The following is a 14,821-nucleotide window of genomic DNA, read 5'->3' as shown; positions in this document are numbered from 1 at the left end:
GACTGGAATAAATAAAAAGGGTGGTCTTTTTTTATTTAAAAGGTAGGGGGGGAAATCATATATGTGATCAACTATTTAAACTGTACCCTAAAAGCTGTTGCGGTGGGTGAACAGACCGCAAGCATCAGCACCAGTTCAGTTGTCTTAACGTCTTAGGAATCCTTAAGAGGAAGCAGACACCTTGAAAACGACAACACAAGCACCTATCCTTCACCGTTATGGTTTTAAGGATGTCCTTAAAAAGCCAGTGCAGTGACAGTGATTTATCAGACAGAAGCCTCTAAAGAATTTTCCCCCTATAAACAGATTGCCAGGAGCACATGCAAAGGCAAAGCAACTGGGGTTGGATTGTCTGCAGCACCAAAACCCCTAAGCTAGTATGGTGGCTACAATGCACGGAGCTGGGCGAAACAACAATACCTAGTCCTCTGCTTAGGGCAACGGGAACAAAACCCTCACTCACCTAATCTTTTTACTTCATTCAAATCTTGCCACCGATAATCCTTCCACCCCACCCCTCCCCGAGAATTAAGAGGTGGCCGGCAAGTGATGGAGAACCAGGACGGTGGCACCCCGTCTCTCTTTCAACCTCCCGAGGGTCGTCCTCGATGGAAGCGAGGAAGCAGGGTAGCCCCGAATCTGCCTTACGACGCCCGGATCCAGATACCGCAACTGAGCCGTCAAGGTGCAGCTCCGAGCAAAGCTGTGGGGTAGGGGGGGGGAGAGAGAAAGGGGCGTGTGCTTTGCTGCGGGACTCGGGCGGCCACGTGCAGAGCACGGAGGAGGGCGGCAGAATCCGCGCGGCTTTGCTACAGAGTCCTCACGCCCACTTCGTTTTTCTCTTTCTCCCCCCCCCCACCTTCCACGTTTGGGGAAAAAAAAAAACTCTCGGGAAGAAGCGGGGGAAGGGCCCGAGGAGAGGCGGCGGCGGCTGCTGAAGAGCTCTGACGTGGAGTTGGTGGGGGCGGGAACTGCTGTTGCTACTTGGCCTCCTCCCTCTCTGCGAGGGAGCTTCGCGGCTTCCCAGCTCCCCGGCAATCCGACGTACAAGCGCCCCCCTCCCCCTCAGCGTCGCCGCCCCCGCGCCTGGGATTTGGAGGACCCACTTCAGCTACTTCTCCCCCCTCCCCGGCCGCCCCTCCCCTGAGGAGAGAAGTCCCTAGTTGCCCGGCGCCCTCTTGACCAGGACCGCCACGGACAGCGCTTCCGGGGGGGGGGCGGTTTGGAGGCGGTCATCTTGTGCCCTTCCCCGTTTGCCTCCAACGGACGCGGAGCTCTCTTTCAAGGCTTGCGCTGCCGCCCTCGGGAACCGGCGAAGGCGAAGGTGACTCGGCCACATGTCAGCGGCGGCAGCAGCAGCCGTGCCTCTTTGCCCGTCTATCACTCGGCTGCAGCCATAACACCTGTGCAGGAGCGACGCCTCCTCCTCCTCCTCCTCCAGGAGGCCCTCGCCGCTCGGGAGGAAACCCCAGCCGCGAGCCTTGCCGGGTTTGGGGGGCGGGAAGGCTCCGCCGCCTCCGCGCTCCTCGTGGCCAGTCGTCGCCGCGGCGGCGATGGAAAGCAGCCCTGCTCACGCGCCTTTGTGAATCTCGCTCCTGCGCCCCGGCTCTGACAGATGCGTGGGGAAGAGGGTGGCTCGCCCCCCTTTCCTTTTGCTTCGCGGTTCCCGCGGCTCTGGTGGCGGCGGCGGCGGCAGGAGCCCCCTTTCTTCGCGCGGCTGCCGGCTCCGCAAGGATTTACTGGATGAAGAGCTTTCTTTTGGGGTGGTTGCCGTGGGGCTCTGGCAAACGGAGAGACTTCAGCTGACAAGGTACCTGTTCTCCAGACGGCCGCGTAAGGGAAAGGAAGTGTTGCCCAGATGTGCTCCTGAAGGGTATCCGCATCGTGGTCTTAGCATGGGGGAGGGGAGCTACGACCGGAGGGGGGGTCGGTCGCCATCCTGCTGCCGCCCTACCCCACTTCCCCTCGCCTTTCCTCCAGCTTCCCACGCCCCATAAACCCCGGACCCCCGGTCTCTTGGTAGGAACCGTGATCCCAGCTGTCAGTTATCTGCAGGCGACGGAGACTTAAAAGGACGCGTTCTCCACCCTGCGATGTGAGTATTTTCTCGGGGGCTGCGTCCTTGCATGGGGAAGGGGCTGCTGTGGCGGCGGCGGCTGCTGATCCTTCGGTCGCGCTGTTGTAGGGGTGTGTTAGCCGGGGAAGCGCCGCGCGCTCTGTCTTTCGGGGTGGGGAAGGCAGGTTCGAGGCTGGGGGAAGTTGGGGTTTGGTGTGTGTGTGTGTGTGTGTGTGTGTAGCTTCTTCCTCTCTGCTTTTCCTCCCGGGGCTCTCTCCTCCGTTTGGCGCGGAGGCACGGAGGGTGGGCTTGGTTGCGGTGGGTGAGCGGCGGAGGAGAGAAGGCGCCTCGGGGTGCTGCTGCTGGTGGTAACCAGATGAAATGCAGCGGTTGCTAAGGGGAGAAAGCTTCGCTGCAATGAAGGGAGGAGAGGGAGGACAGGGATCCTCCTTCGTCGATTTGATAGCCTTCTCTTCCCCCCCCCCTTCAAGCTGTGTGGGTCTGGAGGGGGCTGGTTAGTTGCGTGAGCGGGGTTCAAGGTGGCAACACCTTGAGGGTGGGGAATGGCAGGTATTCCTGGTAGGTGTGCTTAGGGAACTTACCTCATGTAGGACCAGTTCCTAGTTATGGATACCTTCAGAATCCCTTTTGAACGACACCACCCCTCCCTTTTTAAATCATGCCGTTAGCCCAGTGACACCAAGAAAGAGGGTGTGAACAAGTGGGCAGAGGTGGCTGATTGAGTATGCCACCTTTATGGTTAGGGGAAATTGGACCTCTGTGGTGCTGCAGAGAGAGGGAGAGAGAGAGAGAGAAGCTGCCACTACCTGCTTTTTTTTTCCTGCCTTCATAGATGGCATCCTGGGCCCAATCCTACCACCTTCCACTATTTTGCAGTCTCCCTCTAGGTGACCCAGGCAGAGTGGTGGAAACCAGATGCTGTTCAAGGAAGAGGCAGTGATAGCTTCTCTTCATTTGTTCTGGGTAGACCTGCTTGGCTCCCTTCTTAAAGAGGGAAGGCAAACAGATAAAAGGTTGTGGTGACATCTTCCTTTTATATCTGTTGTAATTTTTCTGTGGATACTGTGAGAGGAGAGGAGGAGGATGCTAGCAGATCACTTGCTACTCTTGCACAGTTATTTACTCTCTTTTTTAAATAGCACGGTCAGAAGAATTTGGCAGGAAATCTCTCCTCTGACCTCTCTTGCTTGGGGAATCTTAGCATGGATTCCCCGAAAGAGTGGAAGCAATTCCTTTCCTTGATTGCCCTCCAATCTTGCTATAGGCAATGCAGTAGGTAGGATTGGGGTTGTTATGCCCAGAATTTAGTTCTGTGCAACACAGAGGGAGAGGAGAGAGAAATGGAAGAGAGTTGATTGGGTTATTTCTTGCTTGAGCAGCTACCTGCAGACCTATGCTCTCTCTTTGGCCTCCATGGGGCACTGTTCAGAGAATATAAGTACATGCATCGGGAACCTCTCCCTGTAGGACAATGTGGTAAACTACCAGTTTCTCCTGTCAGTGAGTCTAAAGGTGAAGGATGCTGGAAAGAGTAGCTTAACAACATCTGGAGTGCCATAAGTTCCCACTCTTTATCTTGGAAATGTCTTATCTTTGTGCCACTCCTTGCTTATGCCAACGTAGTGGATATGATTTTGCTCACTGGAGGATGGACAGAAAGATACTATTAAGAAATATTCCTAATATTGTTCTCTAATTTGGAATCAACACATCTGTACTTTCTGGGTGCAATATCTACAGGTAGAGGGGACATATAAATGAGGGAGGGGATGCCTCAATTTGTGTTTCCTCTGCATAAGGATTTAGATTAGAAGGATTAGATATCACCAATTCCTCTGGGCTGCAGTGGTAGAGATTAGACATGGATGAAGGAGAACACAAGTGGATGAGGTCTTCTTTTTGAATGGCCAGAGGCCCAGTTCTTCTTGAGAAGCATGAGCAAGTGAGTGGATATCCCAGCTTCTTTTTGCCATACTCATTTTGTGGCAACACTGTTAGTTTTACTTGTATTTAGTATGATGCCCCAAAAAGGACGCTAGAGACAGAAGCTGCCATGTGGTTCTTCATTTCAAATGAGGATTCAAATCTTCAAGTGGCTACATCTTAGTAGCATCTAGGTAGAGGGCTCTTTTCATATACAGAGTCTTGGCATTGCCCCGTGGTATCCATATTGTTGCTTGCATTGGTAACATAATAATGGTCTACAACATTAATTAATAACAGAAGACAGGCTAGAAGTATGGCTTCCAAGCATTATAGGAAAACTTAAAAAACACATTGAGCTAAGGATTTGAATATTTAATCTAATATTTCATAGAGCTTTTTTAAAACACTATCTCCCTGTTTCTTGTACACACTTAGAACCAAATTAGGACTTTTGACATGAACATGTCCCTGAAAGACTGAATATGCAAGCAAAATGGAAATGTTAGCAGCTAGAATGGCACCTGTTTTAATGTAGTTTACACTCTCTCCAGTGGTAATTGCTTTCTATTAATGTGCATGGATCACAGATGTGTTCTTGTGTAATATACAAAGTCTTATGTGGTTTGTTATTCTAATTTATTCTTCTGGTGCCACAAAACACTTTTAATATTAACATTATTTAAAATATTCATAACCTCTTAAGCATGGCTAAGACCATTCGAAATATCAAGCTGCTTTAAACTACTGGGGTCTCTTCTTTATGTCTTCCCTCCCCCATAGGTTGTGACTCAGGGTGACTTTTTTGGAATCTGTGTGAAAGAATGCAACTTTGTTGCTGCTTCTTAGCTATCCTTACTCATTAAACACCCACAATGTGCCTATCATTGTATCTCAAATTCCACTGTATTTATTTGCAATGGTATGACTGCACTTCGACTAATAAAGTCAGCCTTTTCCTAAGAATTGCAATGTACAAAAGAAGGTTGCTTTAATAGGATCAATTAAAACATTTGACGACCTGCATCCGTATCAATGATGCAATTCTTGACTCCAAGTTTGCTTTCAAATACTAGAACAACCCAACAGTTTGAAAAATAGCCGAATTTCAACATCCCACAGTATATGTTGTAATATTATTCCAATAAAAAGATCATTTTTTACACTTCTTTCTGCTTCCCTCTTACTATTTTTCTGTCTTTTCTTCTATCTTAGATTTTTGCAAGAATCAGTCAGAATTCCACATCTAGTGGCATGCTCTCTTCTGATTGTGCTTGTTATATATTTATATCATGCTTTTCTTTCATAGAATAAAAGGAATACAAAGCAATTCCTCCATATTAACCTTGTGATATGTTCAGTTACTACACTAGCTCTTGTGGTTCTATTTCACATTGCATGAAAAAAAATGGGAGAATGCTATATATTTTAATGGACATTTTGAGATCATCTTATTTTTGAAATACTCATTTGATAATATATATCAGGTCTATATTATAATGTGTAGCATCCATGAATTATATAGAACATGGGTCCTCAGTGTTTTGAGCTAATGGACATATTCAGAGAGACAGGCACTCTCATAGACCCATCGACAGAAGGTGACCAAATCTTTGGCTTATTACCGCATTTTGTTTTCTAAGAGAAAGTCTAGGCCAAGATGCATTATTAGAAATACATATTATAGTTCAGATTGGTTATTGGCCTTGCAGTCTTCCAAGAAAGAAAGAGTGGGGGGGGGAGAGAGAAAGAGGGAACTAAAAATTAGGAGCTTGATAGATTTATTTATTTTATTTTATTTTATTTATTTATTTATTTTGTCACACAGTATATATAAGCATAATCATGAAATAACTATACAATATATAAGCATATATATAAGCATAAGTATGTAATAACTATATTAATTGGATATAATGAAAGGAAACAATAGGAGAGGAACGGTAGGCACGCTTGTGCTCTTATGCACGCCCCTTATGTTAATGTTAATGAACAAATTATTTCCACTAGATACTAAGTTCGGGACCCAAGATAAATATTTCTGAAGCTTTCACACTACTTTTCCATCTCCAATCTCTGAGAGTTTTGAAAAGGACTATAATTGGTTTCCCCAAATTTTTCACTAATAGCTTAAATAAATGTTTTATTGCTTGTTAAAGAAGGTAGCTGAAGTTAATGACTTGCTGTAGAAAGAAGTAACCTGATGCTTTTTTTATCTTATACTTCAATTCCCTTCTGTCCTAAACATTATGCTTGATGACAAAGAAATAGGGACATTCCTGCAATTATGCAAGGGTCTGTTTTGGGAATCCTTGCATAAAATTATTCTCTTGTGTGCATGTTGCATTATGTGTGGATACATGCAAGAGAATGGTGGCCTCTGTTTTGTGCATGTGCAAGTATTATGGTTGCCATTTTTGTATAGTGAAAATAACAAGTGTAATTATTTATTTATTACATTTATATGCTGCCCCTCTCCCCAGTAAGGCAATTCTGTGCCCTTTTGTTCCTTATTGTAAATCAGACCTTAATGTAACTTGGAGGCACATCCAAAATTTGGATTGTTTGCCTGTAATTTAGCAGAAAATAAAGATATAAGATAATGATTCTGTTGCATGCCTGTTGGACTCATTTATCCCTTGCTTGAATATTTAATTCCCCAGGGCGTCCCAATGATTTTGATTATAAGAACCATACTTATTGGAGATCATGTTGTAGTCTAACACATATAGTTTGTTTCCGGCTGTTCGGCATGAGAAATTAATCAGTCTCTTTGTGGCAAGAATGAGCTAGATCTCTCTATGGATGTGTGTTACTTTATGGCCCACTTAAAAATATTATAGCCCCGTTAAAGCACAGCTTCCTGACACAAGGGAGATAGTATATTCTTATCTTAGGAATTTATAATATTATCACCATGGTAACATTTTTCATGCTTTATACTTGGCCTCTGACATTTTCACCTAAGAAAAGCTCAACAGAGAATTCTATTCTTGCTTTTCTGAGGACGAGGTGTTGGAAGGATTGCAAAGAAAAGAAAAGAAGTTTGAATAGCAACAATTATATTTAACACATTTCTGTTAGTGTTACGTATGCAAAGGAAAAAAACTCAGTAACTTGTGCTGACAAGTTATGTGGGTGTCGGCTCTATGCATCAATTTATTCCTGTATTCAACAAAAGATGCTGACTTAACCATGGCAACCCCCTCCCTCCCTTTTTCATCAAATATTGGAGTGCATATGTTCTAGAAAAATATGGCACATTTTAAAAAGAAGTAGCAATGCTATGACACATAATTGAGCAAATTTAATTATGTAAACCTTTATTTTGAATGGAGTTATATCTTTTGAAGAAAAATTACCTGCTTTTTTTCTTAAATTCTAATGGTATATTTTAGATTAAATTGACTTCCTCTATTTTTAACAAGTCAAATGGAAGCAAACTAAGGAGAATTGTAGTGTAATGCTGCTCTTTCTGAAGTGGAGTTTAGGGTGTATAAGTAGAGTTGTATAACTTTGATAGCAGCTGCCGTTTACCTTGCTATTTTCAAACAAATGACTACACTTCAGAAAGATTTCTGTATGATAATTAACCTAGTAGAGTATATTGACTAATTTAATTAGTAAGTATAAGTCTTATATTTCACAAAAAGCTTCAAGTTTGACAATAATTATGCTTATTAACTTGTTTCTTTATAGCAATTTGTTAGCAAATTGCAGTTTTAGCAGTATATAGTTTATACATTGGTTCTGCTTGGATTTGTTTTAAAAGAAAATATTGTAGATTGGTGATTTTTTTCAGCCATGGTTTTTATAAGGTTGATTGACATATGCCCATGTGACGTACCTTTCATATAACAAGTTATCCTATCTAATTTCTAGCATAAGACTTTGGATCTTCCAGAAATTTAACATAAATTATAAAAACATCCCTGAATGACATGGCTAAGTCATAGGGAGAGGCATGTGTAACTAAGGTAGACATTTGCTCAAGTCAACGTCTATCTCTCATAGCATTCTTGGCAAGAATTCCAAAGTAGATAGCTATTTCCTTCAACTGGATTTTTTTAAAAAAAAATCCAAGTCTAATCTGTAATGCTGAATTTTCCAGTAGAATCTCCTTCATAGTCTGAGTTTAGCTTCCAAATTCAGCTAGATGTTGCAACTTTCTTGCATGGCATAACATTGACTAAGTAATTTCTGTAGCAGAGAAATTATTAACTGATTATCCTGCACTCAAATCTTCTGTACCACAGCCTACTCTGTATGGTATGACCCGCTAATCATTTAGCAGACTTTTGGAACATATTATGAAAAGAAAGGTTAGAGCTTCTGTTCACAGAGCTGTGGATCAAGCTTCATTAAGCTTAGATAGCAATTGGATTCTGTCGTTCTTAACTTTTCTTTCCCTTCTACCATAGTGGAACTACATAGTACCATACTGATATAACATTAGAATTGTAGTAGTATGATAGATGACAAAAGATTTTAGGGAATAGAATCTTAAGACCTGGACTTAAATGAAAAAGGACAGGTTAAGATGGGAAAAATTAAAATTTTCACTTGTGTTATAAAAAAAATGAATGCTTTGTCAAGAATAATAGTTTTGTTTCAGACATTACTATGGCAGAAAGATGCATTTAAATTTATATGACGGGGAAAATAATGAGTTAAATATAAAGTATTACAAGATGCAAAGCATTAGTGGGTTTCAAATTAATTTGCTACTGGTTCGCTTGTGTGCACGCGTGCACTCGAACGATGCTTCTGCGCATGCGCAGAAATGTCCGGGCGGGTGGGCGGAGCCTCCTACTGCTGCCACTAACGGTTCGCCCAATCTGGGACGAACTGGTAGCAACCACCACTGATGCAAAGGAAAGGATGATTTAGTTTGCTAGATTTGAAATTGTATTTTGTTTATTGTTCTTGATCTGGACGAAAAGAATGAATTAATATTGCTGAGAAACAAGACTCTTTTAGAGTTAGAAGAATATAACCTGAGGTTTGGATGGCATGGATATTTATGGTAACATTAAAGTTAAAATTAATGTGGACTTTAAAAATAATCTCATTAGATATTCATTAGAGAATATGAATATTCATTAGAGAATATCTAATAGATATAAACCCAGGTGGAACCTGAAAATACCTTCATAGATATCATCTCAGGACGAATATCATGGAAGAGAAATGGCAGACAAAAATAAATGTTTGTTGTACCATGACTTATTGGAAAACTATCAAGAGAGCACTTAATAGCCAAGGCATATAGTTTTTGATGGTTTTACCATTTACAGTTATTTGAAATATTCAAATTGGATAAAATGTCTTCTTCTTCTTGTGCCATATCCATCATCGGATGTTAGCGAACATGTTGGCGATCCTATTTATATCAACAGCCGCACAAAAAAGTGCTGCTGAGTTTTGTCCATAAAATGACTTACTAGTACATAGTTATATTTCCAATTCTGAAATATGTAATTGCCAAAATGTGTAATATTTTGTTGAAATTTGAAACCAGGTTAGAACAGGTTATAGAATGTACGATAAAGTGTGCTAAGAATTTTGGTTATAGAATATAGATGGGGAAATATGTGGTTACAAGGATTGAAATTTACATTGGTTATAATTTCAAAAAGAGAGCCAGTTTGGTTATTGATAAAAAATGATTGTTTTGCCTTCAATATAATGCCATGTTGGTGATCTTGGACCAGTCACTTTGTCTCAATCCTAGGAAGGAGGCCACTTCTGAAAAAGTTTGTGAAGAAAACTGCAGTGAAGAATATGAGAAGCCACTTTTTAATATTTTTCTTTCTTTTCTAATTTTCAATTTTTTTTTCTTTTCTTGCATTTTTTGCTTTTTACTTTGATTTCCTCCCTCCCTCCCTCCCTTTTATCCTCCTTACTTTATATTAGTTTTTATTGTCTTGTTTAAAAGTTTCAGTGAAATTATATATAAATAAGATTTCAGGGAATGTAATCCTGGAGAAAAGCAGAATAATTTTTTTTGGTGCATTTCATGACCAATATAAGTGTCCATTAAGCCCTTCAATTTTTAGATCTTGGTTAATAGAATTGCTAAGGAATAGTTAGCAGTTTATAGTCTAAGTCTATAAATGTTGTATAGGGCTTAATTTTAAATGTATGTAGCCTTAAGGAACTAAATAATACAAATGCATCATTGTTCAGCAAGGACATTCTAGTTTCCTGAAAAGATTAAAAAAAGATCTAATAGCATATTTTGATGTCTAAAAGTTACCAACTTAACAATACAGATTAAGTTTCCAGGGCTTTCATTTTGTGTGTTGCAGTGATTTGGAAGAGATACAAAATGATAGGAATTCCCTCCAAGCAAAGGGACAGAGTACAATTGTTTATTGCCTTCTCAAAAGCTGAGTACAAATTAGAAAAGGTTCCATTTCTCCCTCAATAACCCCAAATAATGGATGTTGCATAAGTCAATCTAGCATTTCTGAATCCCTGCTAAAAAGCATTATGATTTGAAGTATTGATGCAAAAGATAGATGATGTCACTCAAGAAAATCCTATTTGGAGGATGGAAGAACCAGTATGTGAGGTTATTTTAAAAGCTTCATTCAGTATCTAACCCCGAACAGGGTTATTTACTAGCAGAATGCTTAAGCCACTTTGGAACTATTGAATCATCTACAGTTAGTAACCAGTAAAACCAGAATTTCTGTGTTTTATTTATCATATCAATTTCTATGGCCTCCTACTGCTGTGTAATACTCTGTGATATCCATTTCAGTTCTCTTTATCCATTCTTTGGCCTCTAAAGTATTAACTTTCACTCTGTCTTATTGAGCACATTTAGTCTTCTAGCAATTTTTGACTTTTATTATGTTTTTGTCTTTTTTCACTCTGCAAAGTTTCTTCAAATTTCTGTTGGAGAATGCAGTTTTGGTTATATAAATCTCAGGACTTGAAAATAAAACAATCATTTTAGCCATTCTCTATTCAGTGCAGGATGGAGGGCAGTAGTGGGATTCAATCAGTTCGCACCTATTCGGGAGAACCGGTTGTTAACTTTCTAAGCAATTCGGAGAATGGTTGTTGGAAGAAATCTGTTTTTTCCACATTACAGAGCTAATCCTTTAAGGAAGTCAGGAAGGAAACATCTAGTGTTGTTTCTAGCCTAATCTTTATTTCCCTACTTACAGAAACTGCCTCTCTGGTTAAGCCTTATTACATTGTAACAGCTAAGATGAAGCGCCTATCAATGTGAGTGATGTTGAGTTGGCCACGCCCACACAATCACATGACCACCAAGCCATGCCTACCCAGCTGGTCATTAGGGCAGAGAACTGGTTTTTAAATTATTTGAATCCCATTTGATGGAGGGCCTCTTCCGCATGTTTCTAACCAATATGGTCCTGGCTTTTTTTTTGCCAATTAGGCCTGCAATACTTGCTGAAAATAGAATAAACCAAAAGAAATAACTTTTCATTTTATTACTATAATATGTTTTCCAGATTCAATTTCTGGAATTTAATTTGACAATAAAAGCTACATTGATTTGCTTTAATTTGCTTTATACATATTAATTAACTGATAATAAGATAACAAGAGATCAAAAAATTAAAATGTTGAATAGGCTTTCAAACTCTATGGCAAATACACACACACACACACACACATACACACACATTGTTGAAACTGGCTATATGACACAATCTTGCTTCCCGCCTCCCATAAATTTGAAAAAAATGGCCTGAAATCTTACATATTACTACACAATATAATTATATATAATAGATAATTGGAGTCTCTGATGCAAATTGAAGTAAGCTCTGCTGTTTTTTAAGTTGACAGCATGTGGTTCCATTATCCAATCACAACAGCTTTGAAACCACAATTCATTCTGTATCTATTTTTGGAACTTTTACAGAATGTGCTTCTTGGCATTTTAATTAAAATATTTACAAATAATTAAACACATATTTTAAATTTCTCACTAAATCAGTGGTTGATAAAGCTTGACAAATTTAAAAGGTTGAATGATTGCTAGAAAAAGAAAGCTTTTGTTAACCATCGGGCTAGGGGAATGTTAATTGCATAGAGAAGAGGGGAAGTCTCTGGTTCATGAATCACAGGTCACTGACATAATTGGCAAAACACTGTCCTATGGAAAAACTCTCAAAATGTCATTGTGCTAATTAAACAATTGCTTCTAGTGTAGGACTTAAATGGATTACACATCTTCATTGATTTCAATAGAAGACAAAGATTGGTATACATATATATACACAAGCATGCACACCCATGCCCCCACACTGTATGTATGCGTGCATGCATATATGTATATACATGTCTCTGTGTGTGTATATACCCTGTTTCCCCAAAAATAAGACATCCCCTGATAATAAGCAAAATTGGGCTTTTGAGCGCATGCGTTAAAATAAGCCTTCCCTCGAAAATAAGCCCTTACCGAAAATATTTAAATGCAGAGCTGGAAATCAGGTAAGATGGCAAGAGGTGCCCCATCTTGCTCCATGCACCCCAAAATAATAAGACCTCCCCAAAAATAAGGCCAAGCGCTTATTTCAGGGTTCAAAAAAATATAAGACAGGGTCTTATTTTTGGGGAAACGTGTGTGTGTGTGTGTGTGTGTATGTGTTGTGTGTGTGTGTGTGTATGTATGTATGTATGTATGTATGTATGTATATATATATATATATATATATATATATATATATATATGTAGGTCTTTGGTTGTTTGGGTTTTCTCCCGGGTAAAATTGGAAGTGTCTTGGCGACATTTCGACGAAGTCTCATTCGTCATCTTCAGGCTGGTGTTTACTGCTTCGTGCTTCTAGGAGCAATGTGTGATCGCAGCTGTTTCTTCCTTTGAACTGCTAGTGGGGGTTTGAACTGATTGGTTGGGAGCTTGGCCGTGTTCTGATTGGGTGGAGGTGTGTTCTGATTGGTTGGGGGGTTTGGCTGTGCTCTGATTGGATGGTGGGGTTGGCTGTGCTCTGATTGGCTGGGGGTGTGTTCTGTTTGGGTGGGGGGGCTTGGTTGTGCTCAGGTTAGTCTGAGTTGCAGGGGGATTTGAGTTGGTGAGCTGCATTGCTGTTGTTTGGCTTCACGTTCGTGGTCGTGTGTGTTCTGTTTGGGGGGGGGCTTGGTTGTGCTCAGGTTAGTCTGAGTTGCAGGGGGATTTGAGTTGGTGAACTGCATTGCTGTTGTTTGGCTTCATGTTCGTGGTCGTGCTACATCTTCATGGTGGGTGTGCTGCATGTATGGATTGGAGGGGTTTGAAATGGCTAATGATGCAGCTGCGGTCTGGCTTCTGGTCCGTGGTCGTGCTTCATCATCGGTGTGGGTTTGAGTCTGCTTTCTGCGTGGATGTGTGGTGGTGACATGCTGTGTGGCACTCGTGAGTGTTGGTCTTGCGTCATTCTCCATGTTAGGGACTCGTTTGTTGATAAGGGCGGTTTCAAAATGGCTGGTAGGCGGGAGGTATCATCTCGTTTATTCATGCTGTGTGGGCGTTTTTCTATCTCGATGGCTTCTCTGATTATTCTGTTGTTAAAGTGTTCAGTTTTGGCAATAGTTCTGTTATTTTTAAAGTCAATTTTGTGTCCTGTGGCTTTAAGGTGCTGGACCAGGGAAGAAGTAGGTTCCTCTTTTCTGACTGAGTTCTTATGTTCTTCAATGCGTGCACTTATTCTTCTGTTGGTTTGTCCGATGTATGTGGTGCTGTATGTGGTGCTGAACACACCTCCACCCAATCAGAACACAGCCAAGCTCCCAACCAATCAGTTCAAACCCCCACTAGCAGTTAAAAGGAAGAAACAGCTGCGATCACACATTGCTCCTAGAAGCACGAAGCAGTAAACACCAGCCTGAAGATGACGAATGAGACTTCGTCGAAATGTCGCCAAGACACTTCCAATTTTACACTGGAGAAAACCCGAAGAACCAAAGACCTACATACAAACACCCATGAAAACCTCAGAAAACATATATATATGTATGTATGTATGTATGTATGCATCTAGATGAATGAATGAATGAATGAATATCTAGTCAGTTTATATAATCACTGCATTTGGAAAACGATACTGCAGAGCTAAAAATGCTTAAAGAGGTAACTGAAATGTTTAGTACTGTAAAACTACTTCTCAATGAGGAAATACTACAGTATATGGGGCTATTTAGTTTGGAGCAAAAGAGTGTTAAAGGAGAAAAGCTAAAATGTATATGAAGTCATTAATGTTATAAATAGTATAGATAAATAGAAGTTTTTCTTATAGAACGAGGATCATTCATTATAACAAAATGCAATGAAATTTAAGATTGATAAGATTTTTTTCTGCACAATGCAGTTAATTTGTAAAGTTTGTTGCTGTTTAGACGCAATAGTAGCTTGTGATCTAGGCAATTATAGGTAAAGTAGACAAATTAATGACACATAAGACTATCAATGACTAATAGATACTAATAGATACAACTGTTCGCTATCTCTGGACTCCCAGTTAGCATTTCTTAGTATCAGGTTTTAGGACTGCCTTGAAAGTGAGTTGTTGCTTTTGTGGCCATGTTTATTAGCTTCCTTTGTGCATTTAGATGGCTACTATAGGACTATACTGGACCAAGTGGACTGTTGGCTGTCTAGCAGGTTCATCCTAGGTTCTTGGCAGGACATTAGTTTATGTACAGAAAAGAATTTACCTTTTCCTTCTCCCACAGCTATGGTAAAGGACAGACTTAATTGATAAATAAATCTTGATAAAAAGATTGTACACTGCAATCATTCCTGATAATTGACTGATGGCTTGAATTATTAGTAGTAGT

General features: G+C 40.8%; 1 protein-coding gene across 1 annotated transcript in view; it reads left to right on the top strand.

The window, feature by feature from the left end:
• Positions 1-2,003: 2,003 nt before the first annotated feature.
• Positions 2,004-14,821, top strand: part of LRRC7 (leucine rich repeat containing 7) — a 225,510-nt gene continuing 212,692 nt past the window's right edge. Inside the window, exon 1 of the mRNA XM_058176360.1 lies at positions 2,004-2,095. The gene's annotated coding sequence lies outside the window, so the exon portion shown is untranslated. The remainder of the gene's footprint in view (positions 2,096-14,821) is intronic.

The sequence above is a fragment of the Ahaetulla prasina genome, chromosome 3 (genome assembly GCF_028640845.1).
Source record: "Ahaetulla prasina isolate Xishuangbanna chromosome 3, ASM2864084v1, whole genome shotgun sequence".
Classification (NCBI taxonomy): Eukaryota; Metazoa; Chordata; class Lepidosauria; order Squamata; family Colubridae; genus Ahaetulla; species Ahaetulla prasina.
This window is presented reverse-complemented; position numbering and strand designations above follow the sequence as displayed.